General features: G+C 36.8%; 1 long non-coding RNA gene across 1 annotated transcript in view; it reads right to left on the bottom strand.

Annotated features, from left to right (window-relative positions):
• Positions 1-3,538: 3,538 nt before the first annotated feature.
• Positions 3,539-16,988, bottom strand: part of LOC143441135 (uncharacterized) — a 51,137-nt gene continuing 37,687 nt past the window's right edge. The window contains exons 2-3 of the long non-coding RNA XR_013108356.1: positions 10,092-10,159; positions 3,539-5,616 (exon numbers count right to left, since the gene is read on the bottom strand). This is a non-coding gene — a long non-coding RNA (uncharacterized LOC143441135). The remainder of the gene's footprint in view (positions 5,617-10,091; positions 10,160-16,988) is intronic.

Raw genomic sequence — 16,988 nt, 5'->3', positions numbered from 1 at the left:
TAGTCAATACTTAAATCCACCCACTATATACCTGGTGGCCAGACTTCCTGTCTGATTCCTGTCAACTAACAGATTAGATACTGAAACATTTCTGCTTTCAACTTTATTTTCTACATTGCTTAGATAATCATGTTGCTTTTAACCTTTGAACCTTATATTTTAAACAAATTGATTGCCTTCACACAAGATCACTCTCAAAGAGCTCAGCTATTCATCATGGCAATTATCCATCTCTATGAACAATTATATTGAGTTCATGCCCACAGGTCCTTTGGTTTGAATGTGGCTTTGGTCTATATGAGAAAGAGTGTGTCAATGATGGCCAGTTAGTCAAAGACAGATAAGAGTGTTCTTGAGCTCCTATAAACCTAAAGCAGAGGCATACATCGATATGCTATACATGTTTTTTTCTTGATGATGGGTAATATAGGAACAATATAGATGCCAACCTAAGCCAGACACAGTCGCCTGGCCACTCACTACCCTAGACAAAATAAAATGTTGTGCCCCACCCACCTGCTGACACTGCTCATCTTTACAAAACAAAACAAGGGAGAATTGTGCCCTTCCCCTAGCCTTCGGCAGGACTGAAAGATCTTGTTCATCACAATAGACTAAATAATATGACCTAGGTGTTGTTACTCACCTTGGCTGCACAACAATAGACATCTAGGTAGAGTGACCCATCTTGGCTAGACATACAGCCTGCTACATGAACTTAGAAAAATAGACTGCTCACTGAGTTTGCCTTCAGATGCTGAGCTTGCCTTGAGATATCTCCAGCTGTGACAAAGGATGGATTCTTCCACCCATCTCCTCCTCCACCCATCTCCAACAGTGATCAAGGATGGGTTTCCCCACTCATCTCTGGCTGAAACAAGAAAGGTTATAGTGGGGCTTCCCCTTTAAATTGAGAGCTAAACATTAAACTTCGAGCCTTGATCAAAATACTTGTCTTGGCTCCATCTTTTCTCGCCCTTTGTCCCCCACCCCTTTCATTCCCAGTCCCCCTTTCAGGTGAACCCAGTTGATTGTGGCTGCAGGTGGCCACAGTTATTCATCAATTTCTCCAGAGAATATTGTTTGAAGACACAGTAAAAGGGAGGTTTTCAAATGAAAATAAAATCATTCTAGGTGTGATATTGCTTGCCTGTAATACCAGAACTTGGAAAGCTGAAACAGAAGGATAGTAAGTTGAAGGTCAGTCTAAGTTTTATGATGAAACCGGGTCTCAAATGAAAGGGATGGAGTAGTTTGTGCCAGCCCTTGCAAAAAGCAACTATAAGCCATGTGAAGAATGGTTCTCTTGAGTAGCCACTTGGCACTAATAAAATGTGTTTTAACCTTTGCCCATACTTGCATTTTATTATGTTTGTTTCAGACAGAGGCATCATCTACCTCAAAACTGTGGAGCATAAACAGAAATCAGGGAATTTTAACAAGTCTGGAACAAAAGATAAAGAGACATTTATATATTATAATCTATCAGAACACTGAAACAGTGATGGGAAAGGAATGATAATTTATCCAGAAATCTCATGGTGAGAGATTAAAGAGCATCATCCAAAGATGAAATTTGTCTTTTGAAAAGAGATTTCAAACACACCATCATGCAGGATGAGACTAAACCCCAGATAATGATGCATGATGGGAAGATTACATGACCAGACTATTTAGAAGTGCATAGTCCTTTCCCCCTATTTCAACTTTAGTGTCACTTCAGAACCTAGAAAATGAACTTGACAGATTTGTTGCAACTCTTTGTCCCTCTCTGTGGCATGACCACATTGAATAAATCTTTTTATACTTGCCACAAAAAAAGAAAGAAAGAAAGAAAGAAAAAGAACAAGTTCTCCAGAAATACCCAGTTATAACCAATGCCCTTACTATGACATTGTATGAGGGTGTGGCACTATTACAATTCAATTTTGAAACATAATTTAGTGGAATTTCTTTTAAAGAAATAAAATTATTGAAATGAGTAAAATTCTGACTTTGTGACTTGATTTAACTGAGAGAATATGGTTGAATTACATACATAGTTTTAGTCATATTTTTATGGTAGATACTGATAAAATATCATCTCAGTCAGATGAGAAACATAGCATAGGAAACAGAAGAAAATTCTGTCCTTATGAGAGGAAAGAGAATATTACTGAATTGTATTTGTACCCTAGTTTCTTGTGGAATATAGAACTTGTGAGCAGTATGTTGGTACTCATTTGAAGAAATTTCTGAGTAGAGTGCTATGATGTGAACTAGCTCCTAATGTATCATATATAAACAGATAATTAAAGGTAGGATATTTAGTATAAAGCAAAACAGAAAAAAATTCACATTTTTAGTGTATCAGATTGGAGAAATGAGTGAATGCAAGCAGTGAACAAGTGGATACATGCAAACAGACAATGCCAGTATGGAGCTAAGTAATAGATTTCGATCTCAACAGAAGACAAGATTGAAGAACCTGCATCTCTGCAGGCATTCAATAGATTTCGATCTCAACAGAAGACAAGATTGAAGAACCTGCATCTCTGCAGGCATTCAGAGATGACTGAGTCTGTATCCTTTCAGTCAGAAAACTTGTGTGTGGGAATTAAGTAGAAGGTTCTATTCTCTAAATTCTAGCAGTGTTCTGTGGATGATCTATTTGAGGCTGTGGGGATGGGAGGTCAATATCTGCTAAGTTGGCAGACACAATAAGAATATATAATAAGACTTAGCAGTATCCACCTGATTCTAGTAACAATCACAGCCCTAAAAATAAATATATTAGATTCAAACTTAGAAGCCTTCATAATGCCATGCAGAGGTAAGTGTGTTACAGGCTTTTGGATGAGAAAAATTGTGAGACAAATGTACTTATGTAGGAAGTAGTTTATTGCATGCCTTTGATAGATATTTCCACAAGCATAGAGCAGGAGATTACTCAGAAGTGACTCTCTCTTTCTCTTTATCTATCTATCTATCTATCTATCTATCTATCTATCTATCTACATGCTGGCATATTTTTATATGCCTGGTAACACACAATTTTATTGACTGTTTTAAAATCATTGAATATCATTCTAAAAAATAGCTAAAATGTTTTATAGATATAAAAATAGCTAAACAGAAGAAAGAGGCTACAGGAGAGATATGTAAAGTGTCAGATAACCTCAAGGACACAGATCTGCCTTGGCAGCTGTTTTCCTGTTGCTTGATTTTCAGGATTCCTAACACAAATAGGTAAGCAAATTGTAGAATATGCAAAAGTACAATAGTACCCATCTTTTTTCAGAAACAAAATTTAATTATAAATTTAAGTCTCATAAAGATTGTTATATTTCCATTGTAAGTCAATGGGAAAGAAAGAATGTATGATGGTGTGGCACTATTACAATCCAATTTTGAAACATAATATAGTGGAATTTTTTATAAATAAATAAACTTATTGAAATGAGTAAAATCCTGACTTTGTGACTTGATTTAACTGAGAGAATGTGATTGAATTGTCCTGGTGCCAAATATATTTCAAAAATTCATTAGAACAATCTGTAAGCTCTTAGAAATCTACTTTACAATACAAAAAAGGTCCAAAATAAGAGGCTGAAAGAAAACATAAGGCAGGAAAAGGTAAGGTCGTAACAACTGTTTGTTTCAGCTGTCATAGACAACTGCCCAACAGGCCCTTTGTGAGTCACAGACACATGACTACATCCCATACGACACTATAGTGTGTCAGTAGAATGTTATGTAGATATCTGTTAGGTCCTTCTGATTTATGATATTATTTCACTCTATAGTCTTTATTATTTTTCATCTGAATAATCTGTCAATCAGGGAGTGTGGGATATGGGAATCACCCTCTATTAATCATGATGTTAGGGTTTAATGTGTTATTCTAGATTTAGAAGTACTTCTTCTATGAAGTTGGATGCCCTGTATTTAGTGTGCAGATGTTTAGACTTCTCATAGCATTTTAATATAGCACTTTTTCTTTTCATGAGTATATAACATCCTTTTGTGTTTTGTCTGACTAGTTTTGATTTGTATTTGGTTTTTTCCTAATATTAGAATAGCTATGTGTTCTTGTTTCTTTTTTACATTTATTTCGAATATTTTTCTCCATCCTTTAAGTTGGCATTTGTCCTTAATTATGAGGTGTGTTTCTTGGAAGCAACAGATAGACATATCCATCTTTGTATTGCAGCCTTTTAGTCATTGTCTTTTTATTGGGGGAAATTTAGACCATTATAGAGCCATATTTATTAACTCTGGTTATTATGTTATTTTATGATTTTCTTAGTTTTTTTTCTTTGTTTTTTGATTTTGGTTTTGGTTTTGGTTGTTTGTTTGTTTTGTTTTTTGGTTAACAGTTCTGGGATTATTCTTTTGTGTTCAGTTAAGCTTATTAATCTTCCCTTAAGATTGAGTATTTTTTCTAGTATCTCATGTAGAGCTGTCTTAGTGGACATAAGTTCCTTAAATTAATTTTTTTTTTTGCCAATATATATTGTCCTTTCTCCTTTGTTTATAACTGATAGTTTTGTTTTGTTTTGTATTTTTCTGCACATAGTACTCTGGTATATTTCTTTTATAGTTTTCAGTATTCTTTCTTGAATACATATAAATTTGGGTTGTTATGTTTTTCAAATGTTTCTTTTCTGGTCCTACCTATTTGTTGTTCTTTATGTTCTTATACCATAATTGGCACAACTTTCTTTAGATTTTGGAAATCTATAATTGTGTTGAAAATATTGTCTGTGTTTTTGATACGGGTTTTTTTTATCCCTCTTCCATACCTATTTTTTTTTTTTTTTTTTTTGTAGGTTTAGTCTTTCACGGTGTCTCAAGTTTCCTGCATGCTTTATGTCTAAATTTTTTTTAGAGTTAACATTTTCTCTGATGTTTTTTCTACCTTATTTTCTGCACCTGATATTCTCTTCCACTTAGTCCATTTGTTTTCAATGCTCCTAATACTGTGACCCTTTGACACAGTTCCTCATGTTGTAGTGACTCCAACCAAAAGATTATTTTCATAGCTACTTCCTATTTGCAATTTTGTTATTGTTATGAGTTGTTATTTAAATGTTTGTATTTTCTGATATGGGGGTGGGGATTTGCAATCTATGGGTTGAGAACCACTGATTTATTTCAGTCTTCTGGTGAGGCTTCTCTCTGAGCATTTTTCTTGACTTCTTAAGTTTTTGTTTTGAGTTTTATTTCAGTCTTACTTTTCTTTGGAGATTATCTTTACTAAATTCTATTTTCATGTTTCGGATAGTTTCATTAAATTTTCTTTATTCATATCTTCTTAAATCCCCTTAAACATGTTTGTAATTGCTATTTTGATTTTTTGTTGTGGATCAGTGCTCTTCTTGAGAGTGCTGATTTCTAGAAGAGGAATCTTGTTTATGTTTGTGTCTTTGTCCTGGGATCTAAGCATCTGGAGTTAGGATGTTTGTGACCTTCTTTAGCATGAATATCTTCTCTCACCTTTGTTGAGTGGGTGTTTAGATCCTTGTTTGCTCTCCAAGCTTTTGAAGTTGTCAACAGGATTAGTACTTGCTTTTTAGTCTGGAGGTTGCTCTGGGCTTTGCAAGTACAGACTCCACATGATCACAGAAAGGCAAGCTAGAAAGTGAAATAGACAGGACTTGTACTAGAGGTCTTTAATTAGTCCGTATAATCTGCAGCCCAACAGTGGATTGGTAGCTGTCAGTTCAAAGGATGAATGAATTGATGCTGGGATGGCTGACAGGGTGGTATGAACTGGGACTGGGGGTAGGGGGTCTAGCTTAGAGATCCAGTTCAGATTAGGGCTTAGGCTTTAAACTTTCTTAAATAACCATGGTTGGTGGAGTGGCAGTTAAGAGAGCACACTGAAATGCAGAGACTCCAGTTCAAAATTTTTTACATACTGCTTTATGCTAGTTTAATGCAAACAGTTTTGGCCTTTGGTGAATTTTCATCTTTCACCCATTTAATTTTCCATTAGCATAAGCACCTATCTGTTTCTGCTATACACTGGACAAACTAATCACTTCATAAAAGAAAAAATGCATTTAACAAGAACCTTGACTTTACCGATACTCCATAAGGTCTTCTATTTTATAGCTACTCACTGGATAAGTACTAAAACCTAGAACAAAAGAATTATCAACATGCTTCTCAAATAAATATAAATACAAAATAGTTTTGTTGGTTCCACAAAGGGTAATTAGATTTAATAGCACATTATAGTTTTAACTTTTATTGACTTTCTCTGAGCATGAAACTCAGAGCTATTTCTTCATAATATAAAAATGTAATATTCGCCTAACTTTTTTAAACTTGGACATGAATTTTTTTCTTACACATTATACCTATACTATTCAAACTGTTAATTAAATAAATTTGTACTCTGTACTCTGTCACTCTTTTTACACCAAACATGAAAGAGTATTTTTTTTTCCTCTGCTTTGAATATCCTGGCAAACTTATGCTTATTTATGAAGTATTGACAGACTTTATTTCTGCTCTAAACCATGGACATCTATAAATTATGCTGAGAAAGAGGAACTTTAATAAAAATTTGAAAAGATTTTGCTCAGAAAATCAGGCCCAGCATTTATATTTCAAAAGGTAATAAATACTTTCTTCAAGCCATAAATGGATTAAGCTATATTTTCTCTTAGATTTTCTACTGTTTTATTGTCTTAAATCAAATGCTCAGAAACAGAATATTAAGAAAAAAATATATATTAAATTCTATTTTCTTTTGCTTTAAGAGGTTTGTATACATATATATATATATGTGGTCAAAAAAGGGTCACAACATTACAGTGTAATCTTGAACAGAGTTTTTATAATCTTCATAACTTATAATTTGTTTCCTCTGTAAATTAAGTGACTAATATATCCATGATAACATATATAACAGATTCTAATCCAGTATGAATTCATCTTAACAACCCAGATGTCTCACAAGGAAAGATTGAATACAGAAAAATGTGGCTCATTTACAGAATGGAATACTACTCAGCTATTAAGAACAAGAACATTATGAGTTTTGCAGGCAAATGGATGAAACTAGGAAATATCATCCTAAATGAGGTGGCTCAGATCCAAAAGGACATGCATGGTATGTACTCATTAATAAGTGGATATTAACCAAAAAAGTACAGAATACCCAGGATACAATCCACAGAACTCAAGAAAGTTAACAAGCTGAAGGGCCCAAGTGAGGATGCCTCAATTCCACTTTGGAGGGAGAAGAAAGCAATCACAGGAAGGGGAGGGAGGGAGGGTCTTGCATGAGAGAGGGGACAGGCAGGAGAAGGGAGAAACATGATCCGGTATTGTGGGGAGGAGAAACAGGACTGAAGTCCTGTGGGCCAGCAGAAAGAATGAAAACAGGTAACCACGGGAGGTAGGAGGTGGGGATACCCTCTAGAATACAGCAGAGACCTGGGAGGTGAGAGACTCTCAAGACTCAAAGAGAGAGACCCTAGATGAAATGCCCAACAGTAGGGAAAGGGAACTTGTAGAGTGCACCTCCAGTAGAAAGACAGGGCATCAAGTGAAGGGATGGGGTTGCCATCCCACAGTCAAAAGCTCTGACCTAGGATTGTTCCTGTTTGAAGGAACTGAAAGGACAAAAATGGAGAAGAGTATGAGAGAAAAGAGGTCTAGTTACAGGCCTAAATTGGAATCCAGTTCAAGGGGAGGCCCCGGGGCCTATCACTATTACTGATGCTGTGGTACACTTGCAGACAGGGGTCTAGCATGGCTGTCCTCCAAGAGGCCCAACAACCTGCTTAGTCAGATGCAGACATTATCACACAACCAATGGATTGAAGCTGGAAACCCTTATGGTTGAATTGGGGAATAGCTGGAAGAAGCTGAGGAGGAAGGTGGCCCCCTGGGAAGACCAGCAGTCTCAACTGACATGGACTCCTGAGATCACTCAGACACTGACACACCAACCATGCAGGATACACTAGCTGATATGAGGCCCTCTACACATATACTGCAGAGGACTGCCTCGTCTGGCTTCAGTGAGTGAAGATGCACCTAACCTTCCAGAGACTTGAGACACCAGGGTTTGAGGAGGACTCATGAGGTGGGGTTGGTGTGGGGACATCCTCTTGGAAACAGGGGTGTGGAGGAGGTATAGGATGGGGAGTGGTGGGGGAGCAAACTGGGAGAAAAATGAACACTGGGATGTAAGAAACGATTAAATAATAATAAAAAACAATATTTGTAATGTTGAGTTCATTTTAATTGGTGGCTTTATGGTAGACAAAAAATTCATAGGTAATGAGTAATTATAAAAGTAAATAAATAAATTATTAGTAAGATTCTAAAAGACAATAAACCTCATGCACAAAAAAAAGAATAAAAATGTTTGAAAATGTTTTGAGATGGTAACATAAATCAACCTACAAGTAGCTATTAAAAGTATCTTTATAATACAAATAGTGTAATTTATAAATATAAATGAAGGCCATGACATACATAAGCAGTGACTCTTAATTTCAAATTGTTAGCAGTATAAATAAGCATTAATAATACTGTTCTACTCTTGGAGAATTGGAAGACTCAGACCATTATTATGTGGTTACTATGAATCCATATTCATCTTACTTAGGCCCATGGATCTCATTTCACAGAAATATTCATAACTAAAATAATATGCAATTAAATGTATCTAAAGTTTAAAATAAGTTCAATTTTATAATAATGAGAATTCAGATTGCTTTTTGCTTTTAAACAACTAATATATTTGAATGAATAATGGAAATAATTAAATGTGATTTTAGATTAATAATTCACTAGATTTAGTATATTAATAGTTAATTGCTACTCACTTGCTTCAGAGATTCCCATCTATCAGTAGTGTGCCTGGTCAGTGCTGTCTTCAATCTCATGTTATTATGCTATTGGAATATGACAGCTATCGGTGTTAAATGTTCTTTCCAAAATAAATTATGACCAGAAATAAACTCCCATCTATTTATTCAATTATTGCAGGTTTTCTGCCTATATTATTATTGCCCTACTAGTCTTGAAGCAATATGTTTTAAAATATAAATTGTTTTTACATAGCTGACTTCTTAAATTTGAGAAGTGTCTCAGACTTTAACCTCACACATCATTAATTTACTCAAGCAGGGGAAGACTCTTTATGTGATCTACTGTGTTAAATAGAGTCGGAGTATTCAAAAGCAAATGATACAACACTTATGAAAAACAGTTTTCTGAAAATGTGACTTATATATCATTATATATTTAGCCTTTACATTTATTTTATAAATGTAATTTAAAAGTATTTGTATTAACATTTATTATTATTAAAAAGTGAAATAAAAGTATAATGTTCATATTTCAAGTAATGGAAACCTGAGTAATTAATTTCATAAGCATAAAAGAAAAAGATTGTATACAACAGTGATTAATGCCCTATGATTATTAGTGTTGATGTTCAGCTTTACAGGATCTGGAATCACAAGCTTCAAGGAACATCTGTGAATAATTATATACATTTGGTTAGTTTCCAGGCATGTCTATAATATGTTATCCTAATCACATTAATTGAGGCAGGAAGATCCACCTGAGAACCAGACAGCATCATTTCCTGGTCTAATGTCTTAGGTTGCACAAAAAGGAGAAATCTAATTAAGAAGTATTCACTGCTCACTGCATTCCAACTGCAGAAGCAATGAAACTGCTTGTTTTAATCTTCTATCACCTGTTACTTTGCAACCTTAGTGAACTTGTAACCTCTGAATGTGAGCCAAGGATATATCTTTTCTTCCTTAAGTTAGTTTTTTCAGAATATCCTATCAAAGCAACAAAAAAATCTAAGACATGGTCATTACATAGTAAAAGACTGAAATTGTACTAATTAAGAATATTGTCTATAAGTCCACAGAACAGAGCCTTCTGATGATACTTGTATAAAGAGAACATTAATAGAATGCTTTATATGTATGTTCAGTTTTTTCAATATAATAAATAATTATTTTCTGTAAAAATGAATGAAAACATTGATTAATAATTTGTGACCCACAATTCAAAATATAGCCTGTAAAAAAGTGATACTAGAAAAAGATTCATTATGTTACCTTCCATGATGGGAATCACAGATTTCTTTCTTTCCTTCTTTGTTCTGCATATCCCATGAAGAAGTAGTCTGTGAAAAAGAAAATCAGACTATATTTCACATGGATCTAGGTTTAGCTTATGTATAATTAGGTTTACCTAGTTATACTTTTTTGAAAAAGTAAAATATATTTTTATTAAATTAATACAAGGAAGAAACCACCAAATAGTTGTTTAATACCAAATGGTCAGCCCTAAAAATAAACAAATAATAATGTACAAATTGAGCAGGTTATATTTAGGAACACACACACACACACACACACACACACATTTATATAACAACAATTAAAGAAAAAAGGAGAGGTGATGCCAAGCATCCTGAAGGCACTGCTTGACTGTATTCCAGTGCTTGAACAATCTGGACTGATCCTTCACCACCCTTGATGGATATTCACAGCACACCGTTTGCTATATGTATGCTTCTTACTGTTAAAGGTCTCTCTCCAAAAGCTAGAACTGGAATAACAAAATACTATTGTAAACAAGAATGAAATTAATGTAAGCTCCCTGGAAAAGGAACAGTTATACAAAATAAATTGAGTCTTTCCCTAGAAGTTATTACTTAAACAAACATTTAGATCATTAATGAGTATTGTTAGTAAGCATGAGATAAAGGATTTGAGAAGAATTATTAAAGAAAGAAATTTAGGGAAATTCTAGAAGCTGACAGCTGTAATTAAATTGCTAGATTTTTAATGTTTAAATTTAGAAACAAGCAACTTGTTTAAATCGGAAGACATTTCGATCATGCAAGTTCATGACAAGACTTGGTACCTTCCTAAAGGCTAAAGCAAGCAGTTTTAGGAGTCCTGATGTTCTTCTGTTCTTTACTGAACTGGAATAAAAATAGGAATTATATTGGGTGAGAAGAAGACCAACATTCTTTTTCTTTGATTCTTAAAATATTGTCCAGCCCCTTTGCTTAAGCAAGGGCAGTCTATCAGTAAAGGTCTGCCCAGAAGATGCTCCAACATATAACAAGGACACATGTTCCACTATGTTCATAGCAGCCTTATTTATAATAGCCAGAAGTTAGAAAGAACTCAGATATCTTTCAACAGTGGCATAGATACAGAAAATATGGCACATTTATACAATAAATTCAAGAAATTCTTAGGCAAATGGATAGAACTAGAAAATATCCTGAGTGAGGTAACCCAATCACAAAAGAACACACATGGTATGCACTCACTGATAATTTAATATTAGCCCAAAAGCTTGCAATACCCAAGATACAACTCACAGACCACATGAAGCTCATGAACAAGGAAGATCAAAGTGTGAGTGCTTTGGTCCTTCTTAGAAGGAGTAACAAAATATTCATGGGAGCAAATATGGAGACAGTGTGGGACAAAAACTGAAGGAAGGGTCATCTGGAGACTGTTCCACCTGGGTATTCATCCCATGTGCAGTCACCAAAGGTAGGTGCTGATGTGTATGCCAGGAAGTGGATGCTGACAGGAACCTGATATAGCTGTCTCCTTAGAGGTCTGCCAGAGTCTGACATATACAGAAGCAGATGCTCACAGCTAACCATTAAACTGATCATGGAGTTCCCAATGGAGGAGTTAAAGAGAAGACTGAAGGGGCTGAAGGGGCTGAAGGGGCAGAAGGGGCTGGCAGCCCCATGAGGAGAACAACAATACCAACCAACCAGAGCTCCTAGGGTCTAAACTACCAGCCCATAAGAAGGGACCCATGGCTCCAGCTGTATATGTAGGGGAGGATGGCCTTGTCAGGTATAGGTGGGAGAGGAGGTCCCATGAAGGCTGGATTCCTCAGTGTGGGGGAATTCAAGGGTGGGGAGATGGGAGTGGGTGGGTGGGTGGGTGGATAGGGGAATATCCTCATAGAAGCAGGAAAAGGGGGGATGAGATGGGGGCTCCTGGAGGGGGGGAAGGGGAAATGGGATAAGATCTGAAATGTAAATGAAATATCCAATTAAAAAAAAGAATGTTGGTCTTACATCAAGTATATAATAAATATAGAGGAAGAAAAGGAAGAATTAATAAAAATTAGAGATTGAACTTTTATAGAAAGCTAAGTTTGATATAATAGGTAGTAGGAAATAACTTTTGATCTATTAATCTTATGCCAAACTGAGACAAAACCAAATTCAAATAGAGTCATCCTGTCTAGTATTTCTGTAGCCACAAGGTTTTACAACATCAATCTTAAGGAAGAAGATATTGAGTTTAAAGAAAATTGATTTTATCATAATGTTAAAGTTTAGTTCTCATAAAATTGCTGTTGACTCACTTTGTTCCTTTCTCAATATTCTTATGTAATCAGGGAAAATTTTAAAAGAAAATGTCTTTAGAAAAGCTGTGTACTCAATGAATACAATTTCTGAGGAAATGACTTTATGTATAAATAAAGCTTGAAAGAGACAGTAATTGTCAGAGTAGGAAAAGCCATACTGAATTGTGAAAAGTCATACTTCCTCTTGTGAATGGAATGGCATCCCATGTCTGATCCTTCCATCCCTTCACTGTTCTGGCATCTACCCTTGTCCAGACCCTGCCCTTAGCTGAGTCTGGTGACTGGCAAATGGAGCTATGAGTCTGAAAGAGAGCAAAGAGGTGTATTATGGGAGGCTTCATAAGAAAGGGGGAAATCATATAATTATATTGCAATCTCAAAAATTAAAAAGTAATAAAACTACACCCAATTTTCAAAGGAACAAAACTATGTCTGAGGTGTTTAAAGGTCTTAAATACTTTCTATCTTTCCCTCCATGCGCAAGTTACAATTCTTTTCTCTGTTACCCTAGGACAATAACATGAATATGAGAAAGGAGCTGAAACATAAAATGAAAAGGTCAAGAAAACTGTCATAACTGACATTGAATATCACGAAGGTGATAACCGAGGGAATCTGCTGCGTCAGAGAAAGGTAAGTCATGTTAATGAAAATGGGGCAAAAAATAAGTCAGCCTGAACTCAACTCTCTGTTTTTACTTTGTTGTTTGCTGCTCATGTGTGTTAATTGTCTGCTTTTGATTTGTTGTGTGAGTGTTGTCTTTTATGTTCCAAATAAAAAGAAACAAACGTAATTATCCGAAATTACAATCCAAAATACAACCAAAGGTTGATGACAATTTGGCAAAGCCAGATGTTGGGCCTTGGACGAGGTAACTCCATTTAACCTGTTACCTTCAGTCACGTAGGGCACAGGTAGAGGGCGTGACTAACAAGTCTCCACCTCCGGATATTTAAATATTAATGAATTATCAAAAGGCCAGGGGTGTAGCTAATTAAGTTATTCCCTCCCCTTTCTCCCTTCCCTATAAGATTGGTCTCCCCTGGCTTTTTGGCGGGGGAAGCGTATACCACTTGAGTCCATTCACCATGCCATGAACAATAAAAGCTTTGGAAAACCGGACTCCACGTGTCCATGGTCTCTCCGCCTGATTCCCAGCTTTTGGAACCCTGGAACCTTGCCGATGCAGCCGCCACGACAGCTGCGTGAATGTGGGATCCTCCACTGGCTGGGCAGGAAGCCCGCCCGGGACCCTGATGTTGGACCGCCCTAGGACCCTGCCGCCGGACTCCCTCCCCCCACCCGCGATATTTCTTCCCCACAGCCAGATTGTGCTGACCTAGAGGAAGAGGCAACTGAACATTATGACCCTGAATGACCCTCTTCCCAAAGCCCCTCTCCAAGTGCGCCTCCACCTCCAAATGTTCCCGCAATGGAGATGGTGGTTATAGATCCTATAAGGGAGTTACAGGAAAAAATATCTGTTCTTAAACAACAAATAGAGTTAGAAAAAGAGTATCAGGACTTAATTAATCAACTACAAAAATTAAAGACAGATAAGATGTCTTGAGAGGTAAATTGTGAAAATCCCCCGGCTCCTTGCATTACTCAACCAGGAGTCCAAAGGCAGTCCCTATCACCTAGCTTAAGATTAGCCACAGATCATCTGGATAAGGGAGATGCTTAGGCTTTTCCTGTATCAGAGACCAGAAATGATCAAGGGATTGCTTGGAGACATCACACAGGGTTTAATTTTCAAATTATTAAGAAATTTAAAAATGTAGCATCACAATATAGTGCCACTGCTCCCTTTACTCTTGCAATTTTAGAGTCTTCCACAGAGAAGTGGCTGACTCCTAGTGATTGGAATACATTAGTGAGAGCAGTTCTTAGTGGTGGTGACTAGCTTATTTGGAAATCAGAGTATCATGAGAATTGTAAAGAAACAGCTAGGAGAAACATTCAGGCAGGCAATGGTTGGTCCTTTGATGCTTTAGTAGGAGAAAGGCAATTTGCTTCTAGTGATAACCAGATGCAATACGACCCAGGCTTATTCACTCAAATTCAAAATGCAGCCATGAAGGCTTGGCGCAAACTCCTGGCAAAAGGGGACCCTAGTGCGTCCTTAACAGCAATCAGACAAGGACCTGATGAACTATTTTCTGATTTTGTTCATTGATTAATGACAAGAGCAGAGAGGATTTTTGGTAATGCAGACACAGGTATAGATTATGTGAAACAACTTGCATATAAAAATGCCAATCCAGCCTGCCAAGCGGCCATTAGACCCTACAGAAAAAAGACAGACCTTACAGGGTATATCAGACTCTGTTCTGACAAAGGATCCTCCTACCAACAGGGCTTAGCTATGGTTGCTGCCATGCAAGGACCATCAGTAAGAGATTTTTTTGGCTAGTAGAAACCAAAAGGCCTGTTTTAAATGTGGCAAGCCTAGACACTTTGCAAGAGATTGCAAGGCAGAAAATGAGTTAATCCAGAGACAGCCCATAAAACAGCCTGGGCTCTGCCCACTTTGCAAATGTGGAAGGCATTGGTGGGCTAGTGAATGTAGGTCCAAAAGAGACTCACAAGGAAACATACTTCCGAATAATCAGGGAAATGGGAACAGGGGCCAGCTCCGGGCCCCGAACCAACACAAGCCAAAACAGGCTTATGAAGCAGTCAGTTTCTTACCAACAAACAACAATCCTTGTCTGAACTTAGTCAAGCAATACCAGGAAGCGCAGGACTAGGCCTCAGTTCTGCCACCCACATAGTATTAACCCCAGAAATGGGACCTCAGGCCTTACCCACTGGAGTGTTTGGACCACTTTATCCAAATGTGTTTGGTCTGATAGTGGGAAGAAGCAGGACTATGCAAGGACTACAGATTTTTCCTGGAGTAATAGATAATGATTTTAAAGGTGAGATTAAGGTAATGGTACAGGCAATTCAGAATATAGTCACCATTCCTACAGGAAGGAGGATAGCTCAAATATTGTTACTTCCATTGTACCCTACTAATCACAAATATAAGAGTCCTAAGAGAGGGGATCAAGGCTTTGGTTCCTCTGATGCATACTGGGTACAACCTATAGTTAAACAAAAACCTATGATAACACTATGGCTAGATGTAAAGGCATTCCAAGGTTTGGTTGACATGGGAGCTGATGTGATTATCCTTAAACAAAGCGATTGCCCTGCTACCTGGCCTCTGACCCCAACCTTAACCAATTTAAGGGGTATTGGCCAAAGTCAAAATCCACAACAAAGCTCTAAGGTGCTGACATGGAAGGATAAAGAAGGTAATACAGGAAATATACAACCCTATGTCATTCTGGGCCTTCCTATTAATCTTTGGGGCAGAGATCTGTTATCCCAGTTGGGATTGATTATGTGCAGCCCTAATGAAGTAATCACGGCTTAAATGATAAACTCTGGATTTTCCCCCAAAGAAAGGATTAGGAAAAAGTGAAGAAGGGATTATCTAACTTGGATCAGGCCATAAAGGCGCATGAGTTGCATCACTTCAATTCTAAAACTTTAAAAATTATGTTTAAAATTACCAGAGAACAAGCTAGACAAATTGTTAAACAATGTCAATCATGTGTTAAACTTTTACCAGTTCCTCATTTAGGTGTAAATCCAAAGGGACTGATACCAAACATTATCTGGCAAATGGATGTTACTCATTATAATGAATATGGCAAGCAAAAATATATACATGCATATGTAGATATATACAGTAGTTTCATTTATGTGACATTACAATCTGGAAAAACAAGCAAGCATGTGATCACTCATATGCTTGCTGCAATTGCTGTACCGGGTGTGCCTAAACAGATACAGACTGACAATGGCCCAGGTTATACAAGCTCCAGTTTCCACCAATTCTGTGAAAAAAATGGGAATACTACATAAAACGGGTATTCCATATAATCCACAGGGCCAAGGTATGATAGAAAGGGCACATCAAACCATTAAATGTCAATTTGAAAAAATTAAAAAGGGGGAATGGTACCCTACCAAGGGATCCCCCAGAAATATTCTTTATCACATGCTCTTTATTTTAAATTTTTAAACTTTGGATTCTGAAGGAAAATCTGCTGCAGATGGATTCTGGCATCCTGATACCAAAAAGAATTTTGCAACAGTCCTCTTGAAAGACCCATTAACTGGAACATAGAATGGGCCAGATCCAGTGCTTATCTGGGGAAGAGGTTCTGTCTGCATATATTCCCAAACTGCAGATGCAGCATGCTGGCTGCTAGAGAGATTGATTAAACAAATAAACAACAATAACAAACCCAGGGAGAAGAAACCCCCTGAGAAGTGTATTTTTTCTTTGCGGGAAACATGAAGATGCTTCTCAATTGCCTTCAAACTTGAACAGATCAACCAGTAAACTTGACTTGTGAAGTCCCCAGTGTGGAAGGAGACATCACCTCCCATACCTCCAGGGTGGTTCTATTGGACTCTTAGTTCCCCAACTTATGATTTAGTGAGGAACATTGTTTAGACCTAGGAGAAAACCCACTACCACAGTTACTATAGTTGTTTTTTTTTTTTTGGGGGGGGGGGGTGGTTGAGATTGA

The sequence above is a fragment of the Arvicanthis niloticus genome, chromosome 2 (genome assembly GCF_011762505.2).
Source record: "Arvicanthis niloticus isolate mArvNil1 chromosome 2, mArvNil1.pat.X, whole genome shotgun sequence".
NCBI lineage: Eukaryota > Metazoa > Chordata > Mammalia > Rodentia > Muridae > Arvicanthis > Arvicanthis niloticus.
This window is presented reverse-complemented; position numbering and strand designations above follow the sequence as displayed.